The sequence below is a fragment of the Dromaius novaehollandiae genome, chromosome 3 (assembly GCF_036370855.1).
Source record: "Dromaius novaehollandiae isolate bDroNov1 chromosome 3, bDroNov1.hap1, whole genome shotgun sequence".
Lineage (NCBI taxonomy): Eukaryota > Metazoa > Chordata > Aves > Casuariiformes > Dromaiidae > Dromaius > Dromaius novaehollandiae.
Window position 1 is genome coordinate 72,413,404 of NC_088100.1, and position 10,905 is coordinate 72,424,308.

At 42.0% G+C, this 10,905-nt stretch overlaps 1 protein-coding gene across 1 annotated transcript in view; it reads right to left on the bottom strand.

The window, feature by feature from the left end:
• The window catches only part of TAB2 (TGF-beta activated kinase 1 (MAP3K7) binding protein 2), a 72,073-nt gene extending 68,586 nt beyond the window's left edge, over positions 1 to 3,487 (bottom strand). The window contains exon 1 of the mRNA XM_064509181.1: positions 3,048 to 3,487. The gene's annotated coding sequence lies outside the window, so the exon portion shown is untranslated. The remainder of the gene's footprint in view (positions 1 to 3,047) is intronic.
• Positions 3,488 to 10,905: the final 7,418 nt, after the last annotated feature.

A 10,905-nucleotide genomic window follows, 5' to 3' on the forward strand; every position in this document is an offset into this window, starting at 1 on the left:
TGCAAAAACTTCTGCCAGAGACAGCATTATTGCAGTAATTTTTTGGGGAGGCATTCTCAAGAGATGGTCAAACTGAAACAACCATTATACTGAAGCCTTCAATTGCAATTAAGAGTTTATCAAAAATCTTATCCAGTTGTGAATCTGATGCCTTTCTCGCTCTCACAGTTGCATTTAAATAGGTGGAATCCAATCAGTCTGCTAAGCAGGGTTCAAGAAGTCTTAGAGCATCTACCAGCATTTTTCTTGTTTGATACAGAAAGTGTATACTTTTGCAGTGGAGATAACCTACTATGTAGTTTTTTTAAAAAAATGACTTGAATCACTGTATACATTAATGGAAAAAGCTTAACTTTCATTTCAATCATTTAAATATTTGAGTTTTGAGTACAGCTTTAAAAAAATCCAGTTCTGAATCACTGGAATTTTTGTTCTATTTCCTGTAAAAGCACCAACAGCAACATCGTTCAGCATTCCGCTCACAACAGTTCAGAAAAGATCAGCCTGATCCCTCAAGTCCTAAATTTACAGTCATTTCATAAACTCTAGGTCATATCTAACCAACTTATTTCTTCTAATGTTTCCAACATAGAGTTCATGGTAAGAGGGAGGAACTTGCAACTGGATGAAGAGCAATCTAGTTTTATGTTTCAAAGTACTTACTCTCATACAGTAGTTTGCCAAAAGCTAGCAAAAAAAAAAAATTTGCTGAGAATAATCTCTTCAACAGATGACAGATATACTTCTACGAGGCTTGAAATGCATACACTGGTATGGTACACAGTTATCCATGAAGCCAAAGACCATTACAAAACAACACAGGACCCCAGCCTTCAAGGCAAGGCCACAGTGGGGGGGGAACCAAAAAAAACCCCAAACCTAAAATCATTGCTTTCTTCCATCCTGTTACTGCTGGAAAAGAGAAGGATACTATCATAGGAAAATCATTTCTTTTCAAGAATTCCATTTTTATATCAGCAGACTGTAGGGAAGAGAGATGGACCCTCTGACTTCTCTCAATGTTGAAAAAGAAAACAGTTTATATTTCACAAAGTCTTTGGAAGCTAGTGCAAGGAAGGGTAGTATAGCAAAAACATGGCACCACCCCTGCATGTAATGATAGGGACTCTTTATCAAACCTCTCCCAGTCATCAAACTGGGATGACCCAAACTCGAAAGAGTATCTCCTCCTACAGCTCCTCTTTTTTTTGCTACTTGCAGGATCTCTTGTGAAGCAGCACTAGAAAAAGGACCCCATTCTTTTCAGCTTTTTTTTTTTTTAATTGAAAATCAGCTCAGTGTTTATTCTGCTACAATACCATTCAAGGTAGTACTTATGGGGATGAGCCTCTGTAAACTTACTATATAAATAACATTAATAGCCACAAGTGAGTGAAACTTTCATTTAAATAAAAGGGCAGAACTTACTGAAGCTGATGACATGTGTCTCCCAATTTGTAAGCGGAACTTCCCTCTTGCCAAGAGTACATACAAGATTTGAATTCTGAGGTATGACAAAACCCAATTACAATAATCCAGATAAAGAATAATTGCAATATATTCATATAAAATACAAATGCCTGGTTATCTGGTACATCATTAGCTAAACTGAGAACTATTTCTGATTTCAGAAAAACACGGTCAATCATGAATATAGTGCCATTGCTATACAGTTGCTAGCCTGCTACTGTAGTCCTTCTGGAATACAATTTTACAGTGTCTAAGTTTATGATACAAAACAATTTGAACAGTCTAACAGGATGGCTCTGTATTTAATATATACCTTTTAAGCATCTACAAAAGCAAGACTACCAAACATTATATACAACACCATTCCCATTGTTTTATGGTTCAGACATAGTTTTTATTCAGTCTGTCTAACACCCTAAAATCAAGGCATCAAAAAACACATCCAAAACCTAATCCTTGCTATGTCTGGTTGTTTTTCGATTGCATTTTTGCTTTTCATTTGCGCTTACTACCTCTAATACGGAAACACCTACAGGTTTGGGGCATAAACCACAGCCCACTGTGCTACTAGGTGAAATACAAAGAACACAGACTCTCTGCCCTGAAGGGACTATCTAACAGGATAGCAATATCTAACAGGACTTAGCGTTTGTATTTTTAACATAAGCCTTTCAATGAATGAGACGAAATACTAGCTAGACACCTCTGCATAGTATTCCCAGGTCTTGCACAGGGACAAAACAGAAAAATGTGAAACTGTATTCACTCTTCACAACCCCTCTTATCAGAAAGATTTCAAGAATTTCTACTCAACAATTAAACTGACTTGAATAATGGAAATTAACGTCCAAATATACTATATATGGAATCGGACCCAGCCAACCCCCGCAAAGACATCACACACCAAAAATCGCACCTCTGACACTTCACTACTCATCCTTAAATGGCGGAGTCTCGCCCCGCACACTCACACCTGTCACCTGCTAGGCGCCAGGCCACCCCCCTCCCTCCCCAGCAAGGCAAGCCCGCTGGCAAACTGCTTCCTCTCCCCCCGGTCGCAGGGAAGCCCGTTTCTGCCCCCAGAGGCGGGGCAGCCCCCGCCGCGGGCGCAGCCGCGCATGCTGCCCCGAAATGCAGAGCAGTGGGTGCCCCGCTCCCTCTGACACGCGCGTCCGGATCCCTCCCGGCTCGGTGGAAGCTTCGGCACCTCGTGAAGGAAAATAAGTTTCCATCTCTCGCCGGACACCCCGTTGGGAGGCAGCTTCCCCTTCCCTCCCCGCCGAGGAGGTTGATTCACACCCCCACCCCGCCCCACCGCGCCGGGATGAGCGGGCCGCCGGGGGCTGCTCCCCCCCCGCGCAGAGGCCTCCCTTCCCCTCGCCCGGCAGAGCCCTGGACGAGGAGAGGGGCGCCGGGAGCCGCCGGGCCAACGGCCTCGGCCCCCTGCCCCTCTCGGGCCTGCGGGCCGGGCCGGCCCCCCGCGCCTCTCCCTGCAGCCCCTCAGGATGGCACCAGCCCCGCCAGGAAACCAGCCCGGGGAAGCGCCACCAGGCCCGCCTCGGCGGGGTCAGCCTTACCCTTCTTCCTCTGCTTCTCCTCCTCCTCCTCCGCCTCGTCCTCCGCCGCCTCCCCCACCACGGCAGCCGCCGCCACTACCGCCGCCGCCACCAGCGCCGCCGCCGCCTCCGCCCGGCAGGGGGGACCCCGCCGACCCGACCCGCTCCGCAGCCTCCCGCCGCCGCCGTTCCGCTCCAGGGGGGGAGGAGGCGGAGGAGGAAGGGAAGGGGGGGGTCCGTGCTGCTGCCGCCGCCGCCGCTGGCGGGCGAAGCGGGGAGGCTGGGGGAGGTGGGTGGGTGTCTGCGGGCGCCGCTCCCGTCCTCAGCTGGAACCGCTCCGGCTCCGCGTCGGCTCCCGATCCCCCCTCCCCCCGCTCGCTGCGCTCCAAATCAAAATAGTGTCACAATATGGCGGCCGCGGCGGCGGCCCAGCATCGCGAGACCTTGCCGCGAGTGCTAACGGGATGCGGCACGGGGGGGAAGGGGGCGGTGCGGGCGCCAATGGGTGGCGGGCGCCGCGCGGGGGCGGGCCCGGGGCCGCCGCCGCCGCTGCTGGGGTGGCGCTGCTCTTCCACGCCGCGTGCGGGGGTTGCGCGGAGAGGCGGCGCCCTGCGGCGCGGGGGCGGAGACCCCGCCGCCACCTCCGCGCACTTCCCGTTCCCTTCCCTCCCCTCCCCTCCCCGAGGGGCGCGCACGACATGTGTGCGGTAACGGCCGCCTCAAGGGTGGCGGGCGGCCAGAGCGACCCCTGCTCCGCTCCTCCTCTCCCGCGGGCTGCAAGGCGGCCGGGGGGCGATGCACCAGAGACTAGCCCCCTCCTCCGCCATCGTCTCTCGCTCCCGACGCCTTTTTGGCTCCTTCCCCACTTGCCTCAGGGCTCCCGCTGCGGGCCGCCCCCCGGCCCGCCGCCCCTGCGTGGGTAGGTGGGTCACCGGCCTCCGAGAGGGGAGGCTGGCGGGAGACGAAAAACCCGTTTCAATGAGCTGAGGGGAGAAAGGCAGCCACCAAAAAGGGTACTGTCTGCTGGTGGGGGGGGGGGGGGGAGAGGCTAGGAAAAGTTGAATTAAAAAAAAAAAGAAGTAGACCTGAAATGGTTACTCTGAGAGGCAAATGGCAGACACTTTCAATCTGGAATACTGGTTCCTCCTCTGAAGTTTCAGCTTTATACAGAGTGCGGTATTTCCATCATCCCTCAGAGGTATAGCTCAGCCTAATTTCACCCTCCAAATGTGGGTCACATTCCCCCCCAGGTAGGAAGGCTGACATCCTTGATTTCAGTGGGACATTCGAGTAGGTGTTTCCCCAAGTCAGTAAGTTTCACCTTAAATGAAAAAACAGTGTTCAGATGAGTTTGTAAAATCATTCAGTAAATCAGTTGGGGGTTTTGGGGTGATATCCACCCAAGTAACCCATATTAAGCATTTCACCACTTTCTCTTTACTTGTTTTCTTCCTACATCTCTTGGTTACCTCATTCTCTCTACAGTTAGCAGATGCTGACCCATGCTGTCTAACAAAGGACAGTCTATATTTTCATTCTTGGCTAATCCTAGTCTGTATCATATAGCTAGAGACTGAAATACTTTAAAAATAATGTTTATCATCTGTAGGAGAATGAAACTGTCTGAAGTCCTGCAATCTAGAAAGGGACCTGGCAGGGAAAGAGAGATGGTAGGACTTTCAAATTTCCCCATGTAACTGGTACTGTGAATAAATCAGTAAAGAGAAAGAAGTTTCTTTTCCCACCTTGTAACTCCCACAGGCACCAGTGATTTCCAGGGCATTACAAGTAGATGAAAGGAACTACAAGGCCATAGTCATCCAAAAACCTTCAAAGCTGCACTATTCATTGCAATGGTGTGATGAGAGAGGGCCATAGTTTCTTCACAAGACATCAGCTGTCAGATTGGTCTATTGACAGCTGTGAGATTAATTGACATGAATAAACTAAGGAAAAACTAACATGAATTAGTTAGAAATTAAATTATTTGTGACATAATTTCGGCTAAGTGTCTTGTTATTTGTAAGTGTGTTGACTTTGCCATTACAATAATGGATATTTTCAGAACTGATTAAAAATGTGTTTTCCAAATGAAAGTATTAACATGTAAAAAACCTCTCTCAACTGCATGTAGTTAAAATTGTCATAAAGATAGAATCCCAGGGTTAGTAATTGCAGAGACTAGCTTTGGAGTAGGAAGGGAGAGAGAGCACAACACCAACATGTCTAGTGGTGAGATGTTATATTTGGAGAGAAAAAAAATTGGAAAAAAGACAGGGTTTTGCTTTCAAAATAAAGAAATATAGTTGTGAAATATACATTCCAGTAGGAATTAATCATTTTCATATACTACGCAAAGAAGTTTACAGATCCTTTGAACATCAGTAATATGACACATGAAATGTATGTGTCCAAACTTCATTTCCCCAGGCTTAAGCCAAACCCCAGTCTTAAGGTTATACAGGGCTGCAGATCTATTGAAATGTGTAAGTATAATAGTAACTCCAAAAAAACAGCCAAAAATGAGTATAGTCTGTAACAAAAATGTGCAATGGAACATCTGGAAGGAAGACACAATGGAAAAATCAGACTGCAGAGAACTATACCTGGGCTGGCCCACTGTAATTGTTCATGTACATTAACCACATTTTACTCTTCCGCAATTCGTAGATCTAACTAGTTGTCTGCTCAAGCAGACTGGTGTTCAACTTTTCCTGCACAACTATTTCAAACTTTGCTAAGCAATACCTGACCTTTCAAACAGATATGATAGTATACTCAGATAAGTGTGTTTTGTGCACTAGAAACTGAGTTTATTTTGTTAAGTTTAATACCAAGTTAAATATTTGACCCTTTTTGCCTACAGTTGCTAAAACAGGGATTTACCACAGGAGAGTGAAAGACTGTCTCTCACTGCTCCATCAGCAATATTTACTGCAGTGCTTAAGCAGCAGATCACATGACTGAGTTGCACAGTCCTTCTCCTCCGCTTACCAGGCTTTCTATTCACACTGCGTCTATGTCTGGGCCTGTAGCTAAAATTGCTCTTCTCTCCTCTATAGCAAGTAATTTGAAATCATTTTTAGCACCTTTACAAAGTCAAAGAACAATACTGTTTCAGAAACTTGTTCTGTACAATAACTGAGATTCAGAAAATAACTAGTTTCCTATGTATCTGTAACAAGAAGTAGGAGGATATATCTAATATTAAAATCTGGGTGTAACTCTTAGCATGATGCAAAGCAAAGCTTCAGTCATCAGTCAGGCACAGGGAGCAGCCTGCTCAGTAGTCCTGTAGGTTCAGAGCCTTCCTTCTTTTGCTGCAGATTTTAAATATTATCGGTGCGTATCCCATTTTTTTGGCCATACAAGGTATGAGTTCGTGTTTTTAAAACCTTCATCAGACTGTTTATATTCTTCACTGCTGGAGAGTAAAATTATAAATTGGATCAGGGAATTATTTTAAACGTATTGTACAGAAAAACTGTTTCTGGAAAGCACAGTCAATTCTGTCAGCTTAGTGCTGACATTTCTGATGCTCTAACATCTTGAGAATTCCTTTTAGAAAAGGTAAGAGAACAAGCACAGTTAAAAACCAGTCCACAAGAACTAGCCTAATTATTTTTGAAACTGAGTTTAAAATTACTTCCCCACAATGGAAAAAGGTGGGACTGACAGCTTCAAAATCACTGCTTTTCACTTGACCATTCACCTGGCAATTTCTTTTTCATTCTTTGAGACAGAAGATCTGTCAGTCTTCAGGCTGACAAAACAGAGGTAGCATTCACTGGCCAAAGGACAGTACTTGAAAGCTCCCTGTCTGAGGTTGCAGCTACAGCTTCTCCTATAAAAACAATTAGAAATGATGTTAATAACATGCCAAAAAAATTGAAATCCATCTTATTTCATGAGACTCACACACTGTACTTTCTCTGTTCTATCTAAAAGTTATCAGTTTTGTGCCATAGTGCAGGAATTTGCCCAGACTGATGTGGAGTAGTGGATATTGCCAGATTTGAAAGCAAACTCTACAGCACTGTAAAGCCAAATCTGTGATCTATACACAAGGTGGTTTTGTTCAAGCTAAGGTTCTCACAGCTTGTTTCCCCCACCCTCCCCAAGTGCTTGTACTGTGTATACTTAAAACCTAACCAAACCCTTTTTATTTCTTGTGTAGGAATAGCCTAGCTATTCACGTTTATTTGGAGGACTGTGTTGAAAACTGTAGCATCAATATTCTCAATTATTTTTTTCCTTCTGTTTTAGAGGTCAGTGTAATTCTAAGTCTGGTTTAAAAACAAAACAAAAGCAAAACACTTTTCTAATCAGAAACATCAGTTCTAGGAGCTCAGAATTGATGAAATAAATTACCTAAAGTAACAAATCAGTATAACCATTCAAGTAGACTAAAATGGTTTGGTAAGGGAATGGATTTCCGTTCAGAGATTCAACTATTCAGAAATTATAATGAACTCTGATTGTTCAGATTTCATGTGTTTGCAGTTATGAAAAACTACTGTATCTTGATGTTTTTCTTTTCAATCCACAGTACATAGTCAACAGCTACACTATCGCTATTGAGACTCCCCTGGTTTTCCAGGTTGCTCTCTTCCTTTCTTCAAGATAACAGTTTTCTTACTTCCTAACAGCTCATCTGTTTAGGAATAGAGAGCAAACATGACATTTGAGATAAGGATATGATTAAGAGGTGCCTTAGTGGTTCCTGAGTTCTAGCAGCCTTGCAAGATTTGGATAAAGCCTTTCCATAAGGGAAATCCATTGAGGGAGACAGTCAACTCTGGCATTTCAATTTTAAAAGCATAATGAGCTATGTTACAGTGGAACATTATTGTAGGCTATGTATTAGTCTTACATAACAAAATAATATATTTTTGGAGACTCAGTAGGGTTTTTTTTTCCTCAAGTAAGAGCTTAAAAAAAAGCATTCATTTATATTGATCACAAATGCCTTGGAAGAATGTTTAAACTCAAAGGAAAATATCTTAGCCTAGCCAAAGCAATTCTGAAGTTTTTTAAATAATGATTTTAATACCAGGAAAGACTGCCTTATTAAATCAATCTTTTGAGTAAGTTGGAAAAAGTGCATCATTGATAGCATCAACAATTTACAGATCTTTCAGTACTCTGAATAAATAAAACATAAATGTATGAGTGTAAACCCATATATGTTCACATGACATACAACTAAGTCACTACCGACTAGTGAGACAAATTCAGTATTGTTTTATGCTACCTTAGCCTCTTTCATGAAAATATTTTTTAATAACTCACTGAAATAAAATACAGAAAGCCAAGATCATTTGAGGCTCCAAGACACTTCAGAAGAAATATTGGCTATATTTCTTCCCAAATCCACTATTTCCTATGATTTGTGAGAAATTTAGTAAAAACTAATGATAAAAATACATTTCCCTTTTTCTTAAGATTTATAGAATACTAATATATAGTCACCACATGTCTTTAAGGTCTTGATTCAACAAAACACCTAGACTCTTTCAAAAGTCCATCTTTATCCAGGATACCTTTCCACCACTTGCTTAAATTTTATGCTGTGTTGAAACCTGAGGCAAAGAATGGACTTAAATGTTTTTCTGGACAGGTATGACTTGCTGATTTGAGACAGGAAACCTACCTTGAAGTCCAAACAAATGACTTTCCTGTTCCAGATTGAAATCAGTCATGAATGTTTTCATAGTAAAAACCCTCACAGAATGTCTTACAGCTCTCTCATTTTCCAGCTACTGATTTTAACCTCTTCTCTCTCATTGACTTCAGACAAATCCTTTTCCTTTACACACTTTGTAAATGTAACAGCAAGAGTACAAACTGTACTATACTTAATCATATTATAAATATTAACACACAAGGTGCAATAATTATATTGTGTTTAAATTCCTCCAAATGTGCAGGAGGTCACTGGTGGGTGGCTAGTATATTTTAAAAAATAACCCACAGTACTCTCTGAACCTAAGTGGTTTGTGATATTAGACTTCTCCATCATCTTCTGGCTTTCTGCCCCACTGCTGTGATTACCTGAACTCCTCACCCAATAATAAAACTCTCTAAACAAATCCTGTGCCTGCTATTAAGTAAAATCAAAGCTTAGTACAGATTCCCTGCATTCTTTCTTCTCTTCAGCTGTTGTACTTGACAACTTGCATTGTATTAATGAAAGAGACAAAGCCTTTAAGACATCCAGTATATATATTAAAAAGACAACTCAGAGCTTTCTAATACTGATGTATATTAGAAACAGTTAATTTTGATGAAGAGCGGTACTGGATTCTCCATTTCTGCAGAAAACTCACCAGTGTAACAAAACAGAATCAGTCATGTAAGCTTATATACACACTGTACCGCTTTGTTTCATCCTAGATCTCATGCAAGCCCTTGTAAGGAGAAGGCAGCTCAGATTCCAGGTCCACTCTGTCCTAGGTCTGTCAGAGATTGCCAGCAACAGTGAAAATTGCAGGAATACATTTCACTAGGTAACCAGCTGTCCACCAGTTACTGCATCAAAATTGCCGAATTGCTGTTCTACCTGTGTGACTTTCAAGTTCCAACTTGAGCTGTATTTCAGAAGAAGATATATTGAACTTCTAATTCATCAGCTCATTAGAATTAGGGAAGTTCTTTTAGCTTCTTCTAGCTAAAAAACCCAATACAACTAGGACAAATAATACAGAAAATCAGGTATTTTACATTCTAGAGTATCAGAAGAAATTCCTGACGTGGCTGGTTATTAGTGAAAATGATCGGCTAGCACCTCAGCTGTTTTCAGCTCCTACAATATCACCTAGAGGTAGAAGCAGACAGTTGTGCTCAGTTTGTTAGGAGTCTCATAACTAATGTATTTGATGATCCGCACTGATACCCAGACATTTTTAATATTTCCTTGGTACATTTTCTTCATGAGATCTTCTGATAAATAACTAAATACCTTAAAAATAAACATGAAAGTGTCTGTTTTTCCATTAGGAGGGTGCCCATTCTGCAAAATGCATACAATCCTCAAGAACTTAACTCAGAAATTATAATTGCAGCAAGGACAAACACAAATTTGTGCTTAAATTTAGGCATAGGAATAGTTCTGTTGCTTTTACTGGTTTATTCACATGCTTAAAATTAAGCGTATGTTTTAACGCTTTACTGGATTGGGGCCCATGTCAGCAAAATAAATTTCTTGGGAAAAAGTAATAAAAACGTAGCTTGCAGTGAGGGACAGCAGAGCCATTCACAGCTACAGGAGTTTTAAAACACTAGCTGGTATTTATATATTTAAAGAATAAATCATGCGTTAAACAAAACTTTTATTCTAGATAGATATCTAATTAGTCTTTTACAGAAGCACTTTCATTTTTCTTAATTAGAGGAAAAACACTTTTTGCATCCTTGCATCCCTAAAAGCAAATTAAACTACATATATAGGAAATAAAAAGTCTTCTAAGCATAAGCTTCAAAAACAACTTTTCCCACGGTTTAGTAACAGCCTGGCTCTTCCAGAGATATCATTGCATTCCCTACAGAAGGAGACAGACATGCACAAATCCAAGCTTTTTAAACACCAAGTTCCATTACACACATGCACCTGAATTTGCTCATTCAAATGATTTATGCAAGAAATAAATCATATAATTGCATATATACAATAAAAGCCAGCTACCTAGTTCTCTTGTATGCATTGTGCACTGATGTATATTTATTTTCAATGCTAAGAACCTCTCTAAATATTTGGTATTGTACGTCTAGCCTTTAAAGAGAACTTACATCATTTGCAAAAACAGAATGGATACAATTCTACTAGACTGTGTCTATGTTGATTTTATTTTGTCCAGCAAAAACTTTCTGTTGCTAACAA